Here is a 15,040-nt window from a genome sequence, read left to right as displayed (position 1 = left end):
GCTCACAAAACCATATGAATTTTAATTGTACAACTCAATAAAACATTGTCTGCACAATGCATCATGCATCCATCACCCCAAGCAATGGGTTCCTTTTTTCCCCTCCTTTGCCCACTCCCCTTTTCCTCTGGTCATCACCACACTACTGTCTGTATCTATGTGTTATGCACATATGTTTTTTGGCTAATCCCTTCATCTTCTTTCATCCAGTCCCCTCTCCTCCCACCCCTCTGACAGCTGTTAGTCTGTTCTCTGTATCCATGAGTCTGTCTCCACTTTGTTAGTTTATTTTGTCCAGGAGATTCCACATATAAGTGAGATTATATGGTATTTGTCTTTTTCTGACTGGCTTATTTCTCTTGGCATAATCATCTCCTTCCTGGTCCATCCTTGCTGTCACAAAAGATTTCCTTTTCTTTTTTTCATGGTTGAGTAGTATTCCATTGTGTTAATGTACCACAGCTTTTTTATCTACTCATCTACTGATGAGCACTTGGGCTGTTTCCAGATCTTGGCTATTTGAAAAAAAATCTCCCTTAACATATTTTTCCACTAGTTGTTCTTTTTTAAGACTATAACCTAAGAAAACTGCCCCACACCGAAAAAAGGCAGTAAACACAGGAAATAAAAGTTTTTAAAATTGTTCCAATAGAGTATAAAAGGTAAAGAAATAATAGTAAAATACTTACTACCTAACGTGACATATGTGAGATAAAAATTTGAAATACAGAAATGTTATGAATAGAGAAAGTCAGAATGTGCAGAATAAGAATATATGTAAATGAAACTCAAAGTCTCTAAAATAATAAGACTAAGGCCTAATGTGACCCAGAACATGTTTCCTTCATGGCAGTGGTCTATGAATCCCACATAGCAAGTCCAAGTAATCTCAGAATAGGCTTTGGAGAACACAAGAACCTCAAAAATTGTACCCAAATTTGAAAGTTTATAGCTTTTCTCAGATTTTTAAACAGGTTTATGATCCAAAGTATACTGAGAATTATAGCTTAAAGACACTCCTCAGTGGTTGTTACTGAAGTTACAATCATTGTTTAGGTGTGACAGACTTCTTTGGAAATCCATAGAAAGCTATGGGCTCTCCCTCCAGAGAAATACACATAAAAACCTTAACCTACAATTCTGAGTCTACAAACCCCTAAATCACATTCATGGACCTCATAAAAGCTAAGGTTTCCTGCTTTAGTTTGCTTTCAGTACTTATAAGGATTCTAATCCTCCTCAGTCAGTGGATTAAAACAAAATACTAGATATTCTGTAGACTTTGACTCAGGTTCTTAATGGGGAAAAGTACTGGTACAACATTATACTAATGAATGTTTGGATTTGAATAATCATAATGCTAATGCCATACATTATCTGTTACTCTACCCATTTGCCTATGTGAGAAACAATTTATAGTTTTATGAATCTTGGATAGTTTTAAAGATGGAAGTATTAAATCATGAGAAAAAAAGTTTTATTAAAAATAATATAAACATTAATTTAAAGAAAAATTGTGATATAAATTAAGAACTTGCAGGAAAAGTTGTAAGTTATTTGGTGGGGGGAGGGCAAAGAGATGAAGAGGAATAAAGCAGAAGACTGTTCGCCTTAACTATAACCTTTGTGGTAGTATTTGACTCAAATAGGTATGAATATTCATTTGATCAAAAAAATTTTTTAAGTTAAAACACTAAGCCCTAGCCAGTATGACTCAGTAGTTAGAACATTGGCTCAAGCACCGAAAGGTCTCGGGTTCGATTCCTGGTCAAGGGCACGTACGTCGGTTGCAGGTTGGCTCCCCACCCCAGGTTGGAGCAAGTGTGGGAGGCTACCAGTCCATGGGTCTCTCTCACATCAATGTTTTTCTCTTTCTCCCTCTCTTTCTCTCCCCCTCCCTTCCTTTCCAGTCTCTCTGAAAAGCAATGGAAAAAAATATCCTCAGGTGAGGATTAACAACAACAAAAGTTAAAACACAGATAATATTTAGGCTTACTATCATAAAATCTTCTTAATTTGCAACTTTACGCTTGTAGGCAAGATATATAAATGTTACAAGTTTTAAATTATAATAAAATGTGGTTCATGTTAATTCCACCAAGTTTTTTATTGTCACATTACTAAACATTCTCTATATGCTTGAGAAGTTGGTTCTTATGGACCCATGTTTCCCACCACCTCCCTCCCATTTCAGTTTCAGGAGCACATTCCCATATTACACTGCCAACAGCTCAAAGGAAGAAAGGAGAGGAGTGGCTCTTCCTCTGAACATAGGTGTCTGCTGAGAGGGAGTCATCACTTACTTGTTCTTCCAGTCTTATATCTCATAAGTGAAAACAAGCTAGGGAAAGATGAGGTCCCTCAGAAGAAGAGCCAATGGCTCAGAAAGTTAAAGCATTTAAACAAAAATATATTTGTACTCTTGAAAGCCTATTGCCTCCTGCTCTCCCATTTACTTCATGTCTTTTTACTTTTTCCTCTCTTAGTACAATATGTATAACAACTGTCAGAACAGGGAAAGGCAGCAATTCCAGGCTAATGTTGGAAGTGACAAAAAATAATCCTAGTCCCTTTTAGATCACATTCTAAGAAGTGAATTAAATCATAATATTAAAATGCAAAATTCACATTTTTAGGGAGCAAGAGTGGTATTGCAGGATAAGTCTATTCTGTTAATTAATCCATTTAAATAATGTTGTAAATTACACTATAGCACAACCATATGAAAATATCTTAAGTTTCTTTCACAATCCTGAGATTAAAAAATATATCATAAAAATTAAAGAAATTTGGCATTAATCTAATTCCTCATTTTAAAACTGATTAAATAAATTATTATACTACTAGCAAGGTATTTTAAAGAGAAATGGTAATTTCAGATTTCCCATAGAAACAGTGTTATACTAGAAAATGAGTGACTATATCAAATCATACAACAGTTAAATTAAGTAAATAAAACATACAGATAACAAACAACTAGAGAAAAAGAGATTTGTAGAAGGGAAGATTCAGAAGTACAATTGAGATAAAAATAAAATTTTTTTTAAAAAAAGAATCACCAAGATGGAATTACAATGAAAAAGATTAAAATTATGTCTTTTTCCAAAAAATAATGATTGATTAAAAACTGAAGAAGTGGTTTCTATGAAGCCTGGAGAAAATATGAGAAAAAGAATTTGTCAGTGTATTGCCAGCATTATGCACAGAGAAAGCTCCTAGACAAGCAACCCCAGTATTCTAATTCGCCCTCCAGAACAACCACTAAAATGCTATCAGTTTTCAGTGCATTATCATATAGAAGTCATCACAGGTTGGTGACACTGTCCATTAAGATTATCCAACTGCCCTGGCTGGTTTGGCTCAGTGGTTAGAGCGTTGGCCCCCAGACTAAAGGGTCACGGGTTCAATTCCGGCTAGGTGCACATACCTCAGTTGCAGGCTCAATCCCCAGTCAGTGCGTGTGCGGGAGGCAACCAATCGATGTCTGTCGGTCTGTCTGTCTCTCTTCCCCCTGCCTCCCACCACTCCCTCTGAAAAGCAATAGAAAAAATATCCCCAGGAGAGGATTAAAAAAAAAAAAGCTTCCTTTAAAATAATTAAATCTTCTTAAGGCTGGTCTTGATAACAATGATCTAAAATATAGTTTCTTAATATACTTTTAAAAGAACATGCGACTAAACTTAACACTTTATTGATGACTCAATTATAGCAAAATCAACTCCTGATTTTCTGGCATAAGTTGCAGAGAAACACTGCAGATAGCCCCAAATCAAAATTAATGCAAAAGTCAACTGTCAACCACCCAGGACTGGGCAGATTAATTTTTGTTGTTGCTGTTTTTAAATAAACTTTTATTTTAAAATCATTTTAGATTTACAGAAAATTGTGGAGAGTTCCTCACCCCAACTGTTAACACTTTACATTAGTATGGTACATATAGTACAATTAATAAACCAACCGTGATTGTTATTAATAAAGTCCGTACTTCATTCTGATTACCTTCATTTTTATTTAATGTTCTTTTTCTGCTCCAGAATTACCACATTACATTTAGTTGTCATGTCTCCTTAGGCACCCTTTGGCTGTGAAAGTTTCTTAGACTTTCCTTGTTCTTGATGACTTTGACAGTGTTAAGGAGTATTAATCAGATATTTTGTAGAAAGTCCCTCAGATGGAATGTGTCTGATGTTTTTCCCATTATTACACTGGGGTTATACGTTTTGGGGAGGAAGGTCACAAGGGTAAAGAGCCATTTCACCACATCACATCAAGGGTGCATATTATCAACATGACTTATTGGTGTTGATGCTCACCTTGATTGCCTGGTTGAGGCAGTGCTTGTCAGGTTTCTCCAATGTATAGTTACTCTTTTTCCTTCTTTCTTTCTTTTTTTTTTTTTTTAAATAAAATATATCTTTATTGATTTCAGAGAGAGGAAAGGAGAGGGAGGGAGATAGAAACATCAATGATGAGAGAGTCATCTATCAGCTGCCTCCTGCAAGCCCCCAACTGGGGATCGAGCCCGCAACCTGGGAATGTGCCCTGACTGGGAATTGAGCTCGGATCACCTGGATCCTAGGTCGATGCTCAACCGCTGAGCCACGCCCGGCCGGGCTCTTTTTCCTACTTTCTATACTACAGAATACTATACTATACTATACTATACTATACTATACTATACTATACTATACTATACTATACTACACTACACTATACTATACTATACTATACTATACTCTCATTGGAAAGCAGTCACTATGCACAGCCTACACTTAAGGAATGGAAAGGTATGCTCCATATCCTTGAAGATAGAGTATCAACATAAATTAGTTGGAATTCTTCTACACAGGAGACTTGGAGTATATTAATTTTAATAGAAACCTATAACCCTTTCATCTTAATTACAAAGCTGTTCATTAATATTAATTCCTGACCTTCCTCCTACCCACCCCTGTAAAAACCAAACAAACAAAAACAAATAATAGAAGGCTTCACAAGAAAAGAGCCAATCTCTGGGCCCAGCCTGCAAGGTGAGCTAAGGGAAAGTTAAACAGAAAAGTTCCTGGTCCCCACACCCTCACATTAAGAACAACTATGAATAGCTTGTCTCCTTTCTCTCCATGGGGTAGAAAATCATAGGAACTCACAATATAACCATGAAGATCCAGTAGCAGGCTGTTCCCTGCAGTTTCTCCGTTAATTAAGAGGAGACTGGTGTTATGCTGCAAGCACTGAGGATCACAGAGTTGCTGGGATGAGAGTGGTACAGGTTCAATAAATCAATTAATTTTATTATTAAACCAATAGACTCTCACTTGAGGAATACAGTATATGAGATACTGAGATATTTTCCCTAATGCTCAAGCACTCTTTTGTATTTCTCAATCTGGTTGTTTTCCAAGAGGTTAAGGACATGGATGGTTTAAAGATAAGATCTTACTACCAGTTAAGCAGGCATTTGTGAATAGTGCCAAAGAAGCATTAAGTTCCGGAACAACTAATAGTGGAGCCTAGCATAATCCTTGGCACATGGTAATACTCAAACGTTTGCTGAATGATGAACAAATGAGTTCTAAGAAGCAGAGGAGACAAGCAGCTGTCTGCAGTGGTATGTGATAGTCAAATGGCTCTGGGTCCATTTTTAGGGCCTGCCATGCTTTGCAATCTATCTTCAGAGATGGGCAACATTTTTCCAAACAAACCATAGTTGAACTGTGAAGGCCTTACTTATTAGTACTACTTAATATAAAAACACATTAGAATAGCTCTATAGCACATATTAGGTGTTCAATAAATGCTTGCTAAGTTATTGATAACAAACAATCCCTCAAATAATAGTTAAAGCATGTTAGTCCAGAACCCATAAAGGAACTTATTAAGACAGTTGATCAATCCCAAGCAGAAGTTCTTTTGGGCATGCTAAAAGCACGTTAGCATGTAATAATCTAAACACATTTTTATTCAACACGTACCCCTATCTGAAAGGATACAGACAAGTCTAGGAGGGTATATACCAAATGCTACCCATAGTAATCACTTCAGTAAGTGAATATTGATGGTTTTTGTTAGACAGATGAAAGAACTACAAGGAACAGGCATCACTTAAATGTTTTAAATTCTGTTTTTGTTCAGTTTTTCCTACAAACTCTTTTTGATAGATACTATAATTAAAAGGTTCATTATTTTAGCTTAAATTCATTAACTAGGAATTTGGTAGTGTAGTAGAATTTAGTTTAAAATGAGAGAGAGATACAATGACAATACAGGCTGCAGAAGAGTTGTATAGGTAAGTACTTGATCATTCTTAAACTAACAACTACTAAAATGATCTCTTAAATGACCAGTGAGTTCTTATTTCTCCTTCTTTGCTACAAGAAAGGAACCCCATTTTACTTATCTTTATATCCCTTTTGTATACTTGGGATAAGGAGCTCAAAGTTTTGTTGAATGAAACAGTCAAACAATCATCTTTCTGAATATACTGAGGGAAGGATATTAGCAACATTATATTTTTGGTATATGCTCTAGTCCCAAAGAGTGTAATTCACTAACTGTTTTCATTATTACAAAACAGAGCAGCAGCAAAGCATAGTAGTGAAGAACTTGGGAGTCCATAGCCAAACTATCTAGGTTCAAATTCTGGCCCTAGCAAACTGAATGGCAGGAGACTAGAGCAAGTTACTTAACTTCTATGCCTCAACTTCCTCATCTATAAAATGTGAGAAGAATCACAAATCCTGACTCATAGGGTTGTTATGAAAATTAAAAAGGGCTTACAAGAGTTCCTAGCACTTAATACATTATACGTGTTTGCTGAGGGAAAAAAGGGGAAAAACTGTCACTGCTACAAAATGGTTAACAAATATGGGGTGACTTAGAAACCTGAAAATTAACCCATTTTACACTCTCAGACATGTGTCACCTTCTCCCAATATGTGTAAAATTATTTCAGTATCTAGGAAAGCTGGCTCTTTAAAATTACCAAATATCTACATAAGCTTAACTGCTATGGTTTTAAACGCTAAAGGCAAAAACAGTGTCAAGGACAAACTTCCCTTGTAAGAGAATGAGCTTAGAAAACTGATAATGGTTTTTCTTGATTCTTAACTGAATCAATACTTAAGAGAATATATTTAAATTAAGAACAAGGTATAGTTGGTTTCTCTTACTTTTTAGGTCTGTAAAATCTTAAATTTTATCTCCACAGGTTTGTTAAGATTTGATGTTTTAGTATTTTTTTCTCCTTGGTTAAAAAAATAAATTTCAATGTTAAAATTTATTGTGAATATGCTATTAAAATTTAGAGCAAAAGCATCTTTCCTTTACGACATACACTATGTCCCAAAGTTATACACAGGTTAATGACTATTTTAGTCTATGATAAAATGTGAAATGATCATGCCTAAATGCTATTGCAAAAAATTAAAGAGAAATGGTGATGTAGAAAGGAGAAAAACACTTCACATTTGAAAATGAAATAGAATTTAATTAATAAAATGCATGGTAATACTTATATATGTACATATGGTTTCAATAAAGAAGTACACAATTACTCAAAAGCATTACTGACTGTTTTTCACAAAGCACTACAAAAAAATTAACTAAAATTGGCACTGAATTAAAAGTTTTAAGTAGCATTTCCAAGATTTCATTTACACACTACTCCCTTCTTTCTTAATGATCTTTTCTCCACTTTCAATATACAGGATCTACTTACCATTTCTACATATTTTCCATTCAAATATTATTCATTAAATTTAAAAAGCATGTATAGCAACAACTAGCTCTAAAGATAACACTACAAAATCCCTTCAAACCTCTAGCTATGTAAAATATCATTATCTATAATATTTTTATCAAAAATTCAGATTATGAAATATAATTTGAGAGCAGAGATATTCTACTTATTCCATATCTGTCTGAAGACTGTCTTGCTACTAGCTAGGGTAATATTTTTCCTCTTTTCTGTTTTCTCTGCAGTGCTTCTAAGTATAGTGACAGCCGCATCAGGCTTTCCTAGTCTCAGCGCAAGCTCAGTGAAAATCTGGGAAATGTAAGTGGAAACATGAGAGACCGCTTTATTTGGCAGTGCTTAAAAAAAAAAAAAAAAAAAGCAGGACAAATGGCAAAGCAGTGTTTGGACCGCAGGATGAACAATCAATAGGCAGAAAGCAAGATAGAGGCTTCCTCAGCTTTTGGATCGACAATCGACAGCTGAGAGACTATTTTTTGCTATGGTTGACTAAATATGGTCAGGGAAGAGAGAGGCACAAGAGAGCCTGTTTGCCTGGGAGTGCATGTTTCAAATGCTTAGCTGCCTATAAAGCTGTAACAGTTTAGCCTGTGGCCACTGAGGGAAGAATTTAAGTTAACCTCTGTAGTGACCATGTGGAAGTCCTGACCTTGCTTGCAGACTTGACCTCTGGAGATGACAAGGTAGCTTCAATACAGATTTACCATTTAATCCTGGAAACTGAAAACCAAAAAAATCTCACAGCAAGAAAGATGCAGAATTATTTCCTAAGAAGTCAGAAGAACCCAGTGTATTCTGGTGGGCAAAGGGAAATAGTGTGAATGTTTATAGTTAGTTGGGAGAGTGAGGTGTGTTTTGATTTTTGGCTTTTTTTAGATTACAAAATTAACTTGCTCTGCAACTTTTCCCCCTCTTCCGAAGCATTGCATCTGAGAAATAAGAGAGTTCAGTATGTTGGATATTGTAGCAATCTTTCTTGCTTGCTTAACTTTCTGTATAGCAGATACAAGATACTTATATCTGTGGAATATTGGTAATATAACATTCCAAATCAAACGGCCAATGTTGATTAAATTTTATTGTGGTTTTTTTTTTTTTTTAAGGGTAAAGGAAGGGAGAGGAAAAAGATGGCTGATTTATTTTTGTTTGTTCAACGTTTTTCAAATTTATCTTAAGAGGTGAGATTCTGTGTTCACTGATACTTCCCTCTTCACCGGGGCTCATGAAAAGAAGTGCTGAATCAGCGAACAGAGTGAAGGAACCATCAAGATGAGATGGCTGCTGCTGATGTGACTCTCTAGATCATTCTCTCTTCCTGCTGCAAATGCTGCATAACACTAAGCTTACAGGTAACAGAGCACCACAAGGCCTGTACTTTTAAGGATGCTTATTTACAACTCTCTGCATGCTTACCTATTATTGACTCTATATATGTTTTTATTGTTAAGTTAGATTCTATCTGGGCACAGCCTAATTTCACAGCTCAAGTAGAGAGCTTATGTAGTGTAAAAGGGAATATTGTTCAAATATCAAGGCATATAACTCTTGAACTCAAAAATGTACAAATCCATTACTGTCATTTATATTATTAAAGATTTAGTCTTTTATTGTTTCAGATTAACGATTTTGCATCCCCAGTGAATTATACACTGCTTCCAAAATATGTTATCTTTTAAAAACTATTAACCATTTCAAGGTTTAGTCAATCAAGAAACTTGGCAGAACACAAAACACTTTTTAATATTTACTCTGAGTTGTCCACAAAAATAAATCAGAATGTGCACGGTGAAATTCTAATGCTGCAATGCTGAAACTGCTGTAGTACTGGCCTATCTCCTGCTACATTCTCATTTGCTCTCTATGAGCTGCACTAGCTTTTTATCACAGCCTGCAGAAATTCTTTCCCTGCTTTTTCCCCCTCCTTTCCCAAATCTGAAAATTTCTTACAGTTTTCTTTAAAACTGTTTACGACCACAATAATTAAAGGCAACTCACCAACTATTATTTCTTTCAATGATAAATGATCAAGCTAAAACCCAGTGGTAATACCTTTCAGTTCTTTTAAGTAAGACTTTGGAAAAGTTACCTGTTCTGATAGTTATACTTTATATCAAAAGAAAAAAGAATCAAATGAGCTAAACTCACCAAAACTAAATATTTATATACATTTGTTTGAATTTGTATTTAACACAAAGAGAAGAACCAAAATGTAAAATTCAGATTAGTAACTAATGAAGACAAAGGAAAGACAAAGAGGTTTTTAAGTGATCATGAGTTATCTGTAACCTTAAAAAAACTAACAAAAAATTCATCATCTTTAAAAATTCAGTTTAGCCCTGGCCAGTGTGGCTCAGCTGGTTGGAGCATCATCCCATATACCAAAAAGGTGACGGGTTTGATTCCTGGTCAGGGCACATATCCAGGTTGCAGGTTCGATCCCTGGTTGGGGCACCTATGAGAAGGAAACCAATCGATGTTTCTCTCTCCCTCTCTCTCTCTCTTCCTCCCCTCCTCACTCCCTCTTTCCCCTCCCTCTAAAAAAATCAATTAAAAAATTTTTATAAAGTAAATAAAAATAGAAAAATTCCGCTTACTCATACTCTAAAAAGATCTGGTTTTTCTCACTGTCATTTCAACTTTAGGGTAATATCAGAAGTATTAATTGGTTGATTGGTTAAGTTTTTAATAAGATATCTAGTCTATAAAAAAGAAACTGTATCAAATTAATTACTATCTGCTTGTAGGATCTAGAAGCAAACTACAAAATAAGAAGAATTTCACTCGGAAGACTGAAGAAACACTAGGCTGATCTTACCAATTTATGAAATACACTCTGTAAAAACTCCACTCATTCTATAAAGCTATTGCAGAAAGGACCAGACCAGGACAAATGTTTAGAAGTGTTTAGAAGTGTATGTCCACCAACAAGGAACCATAAATGGCATTAATGCAATGCTTCAGGTAAATTTTTTATAAAGTTTAGTCTTTGATAGTCTCTCTAAATGATCTACCATTGCTATGCTCAGTAAGTTGAATGTTTTACTGACAAATGGGAAGATACATTTCATGTTTTTACAGCTAACAACTTTGCAATACCTACTCAGAGTACATACTTCTTTATGTACCCATATGAACATACAATGCTATGGAATGTAAAGAAGTATGTATTTTTGGTAGGCAATAAACCGCCAAGAGGGAAATAAACTGCAGCTAAAAGATGCCCTTGCTTCTTTCTATGTAAATGACCTTCATATGGTATATTAACCTAGAATCAAAGAGATGACCTTTAGAAATAATAACATCATAAAATGTACTTACTACTTATAGGTGAAAATTAAATATCACTTTAAGATTTATATTTTGTGGGGAGAAAAGCTCTACTGAAGGAGCTTTAAAATTATCATGAAACTCCTTTTAAATCTTTTACATTTAAAATTACATTTTTAAATCTAGTATTCACATGATTAATACTTGAATACCAAAAAAACATTTTTTTAAATGCCAGTATTTCTAGCACAAAAGAATAAAAGATACACATGCCCTATTTTCTGTTTCCACAGTTTGATCTTAATTTAAGTATATCACAATAGGGTTCACTGATTTGTTAAGAAAAACAAGATACAACAAGAGCTGATTCCATTTACATTTTAACAGATACCCTTCAGATTTTTATAAATTTATAATTTAATAATATTAGAGGAATTCCTGAAGCAAGTTTTATTGTTTTAGGTATTCTTTTTTGAAAGCTATTGACATAGTCATAATTTTAAAAGACAATTATTTTAAATAAAATTCTGCTCTCAAAGGAAAAAAAAAGTGGAGTGGTCCTTGTCTTTCTCCAGTTTATCAGGTCTTTATGATAAAGTAGTACCTAGAATAAATTAACATGTAAGATTTATTCCAAAAAATGATAAAATTCTGGCCACAGCTGTAAGTCAACAGGGCACATTGGTAACAGATTACCAAATATTTAAAAGAAATTAATTTATTATCTATATTTTCCTTGAATTTATTTTATCCAAAAAGGGAACACAAAATGAAAACATTATAGTCAAGAAACCAATTTATACAGATAGAACCACCTTCCTCTAATGGTACTATGCAATTACAAGTCAATTTTTATAAACATGATGGACCCAATATTTACTGTTATGTTAGAAACGTCAAAATATTTCTGTATTTTATACAAAATTTATTTTGTATTATATTTATATATTAATAAAAATTATAAATAATTAAGCTCTTAAAAATTTATAAGCAGCATCTATTTTAACCACTATGATAGTCTTACATAAAAAATACTAATATTCTAATCATTTCTTACTGGAAGTATTAATTCAATTGGAATAGTTAGACATGTACAAAGAGCATAATAATATTTTAAAATTTCTGTGTGTCACAAGTTAATAGAAATAGCTTATGGCTGACTATAATTTTCTCTGTTCAATAAGACAACTAGTAGTTAATTGTCAAAGGTGATTTTCATTTTATCAGATTATAAAAAATGAGAGAATGACTATTAGCAATGATAGCATATAAGTTATTACATGTTTACTGGAAATTATAAAAAGCTCATAATTTTAAAATAGTTCAAAGCTTAACACTTAAGCACAGCCCTTCCTTCTGATCTTCCACAAACAGAATGGTAACGTTTCATATTCCATTTAAGTTTAACTGTACATGCCCTAAATACCAAAAACTGAAAATATATACCTCAAAAGTAGAGGCTCCTCTAAAACACTATTCAAAGGTTATTACTATACCCATTTTATAATAAACAATTATATCTGTTATTCCATAGGTATAAAATTTAATTAATTTAAAACATCCCAGCAACTAAGAGTCTTATGATTATAATACTATTTATAATCCTTAAAAAATAAAATGACATCTGTTATTCATTTTAAAAAGTAAAATTACATACTGATTTTAGTGCTTACAAGTTTAACTTAACATATCTAAGAGTATTTTCAATCACTCTAAAATGTCACATTCATCACTTAGGTCAGCTGTTCATTTTTAACTGAGTACATATTAAACTCTGGGCATCTGCTGACACTGGTGTAACTCAAACATTTCAACTGTCTCTCTGACAGGGATAACAGATGCTGACATTATCAAATGCTGTACTATTTTTTTTCCATGGCCTCTCCTTGCCCCGATATGGCCAGTATATGAAACTGAACTGCCATCCAAAAGCACACTTGAGCAACTGGATCTGCTAAACAGCTCCCATATAACTAGTAAAAATAGAAGCCAGTTTTACTGCTATCTTCAGCACTTAAGTCCAGGCAATTTAACACCTGTTTCACTTCTATTCGAGCAAAAGATGGAAAAATCGTATTACATTAATTTCACCAGCAGCATGATACGTACTAACCAACAGATGCAGAATATACTTAATATGAGAATTATTTGAATATTGCCTGAATTAGTGTTGAACTTTCCCCAGTTTAGTTCAGAACAGTAGTTATTTCTTCACTCTTTATATTTTACTGAGAGCACTTTTACAGGCAAACTATAATTTCTCAAACTTTTATTTTAATCATGTGTATGAAATCACAATATAACAAAAATTTACTATACTGAGTTTTAATGGTAGATTTTAATACTCAAATTCATGGATTGTAGCTAACCACCACAATTCAATGTATTATCAAACTGATACTGAGGAGTAACTAGGCAATCTGTACAGAGAATTCGGTCAAGGAAACAGAACCTTAAAAAGGTTAAATTACTAACCAATGATTAGTAATACCACAAGTAAAAAACAAAGAAAAATAAGCTGGCATGCATGGTAGTTCCTTTCAACACAAATCCAAGCAATACACTTGAATACATGTGCAATCTATTTATAAACCAAAGGGCAGAGGTACTTTCTTAAGGCCACTCATATTCCTCCACTCCTGGTCAGCAACTTGCTATTAGTTCTCAAATACAATACTAAAAAAAGCAGGGTGCCCTGGCTGGTGTGGCTCAGTTGGTTGGAGTGTCATCCAGTACACCAGAAGGTTTCAGGTTCGACCCCCAGTCAGGGCCCCTACGGGAGGCAACCGATTGATGTTTCTCTCACACCAATGTTTGTTTCCTTCCTAACTTCCTTCCTTTCTCCCTCCCTCCTCCTTTCCATCCTTCCTTCCTCAGGTGAGAATTAAAACAAAAAACAGGGGCAGTAGAAAGGTGTGACTAGCAGTACTCTTTTCTAACCTGTTAGGTTACTTAATTGGTTTACTGCCTAGAGATATTATGAAACATTACTCTGAAATGCATCAGGATCTATTTGTTCCTTTAAATGTTGTTGGTTTTGAAACACATTATTGTCTATATTTAAAAATTAAGTAAATGTGTTAAAAACAAAGATGCACAATGATAGTTCCTTAATGTGTTAACATGTTGAAGGGTAAAGACTTCTGTACTTTTAGAGCAGGAAATAGTAGGAAAGTGCCTTCAAAATAGAAAATTTTACATTCAATGACTAAAGTACTAATATGAGGATCTACCTTTTGTGGAAGGTTCATAACCATAATTTTACAAACAAAAAAGCATTTTAACTGTTTTGGAGCCCAAACTAGCAGTATTGCAATGCTTTGCTAGAGCTGGTAAAATGGAACCAAATCGCCTCTTCAATGGATTTGGTCCCCTTCAACCAGCTGTAGCTATGCATTGATTACTACAAGACAGCCAACGTTTTCATTTAGGAGTACCAGACATGTCAACTAATTTCAACTTTTTAAAATTATTCAGATTGTGCTTTAAATTAAAAAAATAATAATTTGTTACTGTTAATTATTCTGGTAAGAGCCATAGTGGTTAACAGTGTTTATAAGCTTTATGAAAAATGTGTGGATGACTTAAGGATTACAAATAAAATAATTTTACTTATTTATGGTCTCTTGGTATTGAATTTCTTACCCTCTGGAAAAGAAATGGTAAGGAAATGTAGACTAAGCTGAATAATAATTAAAAAAGAACTTCCTTCAGAGGAAGAAAATACCTAGGAAGGTTACCTGATATTCCACACTGTGGTTCACATGGACATATTTTAAATTAAAGAAAAACATAACATTACATAAAATAACACTCTAGAAATGTTGGATCAGTATCTTCCATAGAATTAGCATTTAATTTTACTGCTATTTACTTGAATATTGATAGGTAATGTAAAAAAGATGATGATGCTGAAGAATATCTTGTGAAGAGACAAACAGTTAAGTATCTAATTTTTCCAACCCTGAACTATCTTAATCCTCAAAAACTAAAGAAAATGCTAAGCATTGCTATCTTTTA

The 15,040-nt window shown here is 33.9% G+C and overlaps 1 protein-coding gene across 1 annotated transcript in view; it reads right to left on the bottom strand.

The window, feature by feature from the left end:
* Positions 1 to 15,040, bottom strand: part of MIB1 (MIB E3 ubiquitin protein ligase 1) — a 91,947-nt gene that overhangs the window by 21,723 nt on the left and 55,184 nt on the right. The window lies entirely within an intron of this gene.

Source organism: Miniopterus natalensis, chromosome 7 (assembly GCF_054644295.1).
Source record: "Miniopterus natalensis isolate mMinNat1 chromosome 7, mMinNat1.hap1, whole genome shotgun sequence".
Taxonomy (NCBI): domain Eukaryota; kingdom Metazoa; phylum Chordata; class Mammalia; order Chiroptera; family Miniopteridae; genus Miniopterus; species Miniopterus natalensis.
This window is presented reverse-complemented; position numbering and strand designations above follow the sequence as displayed.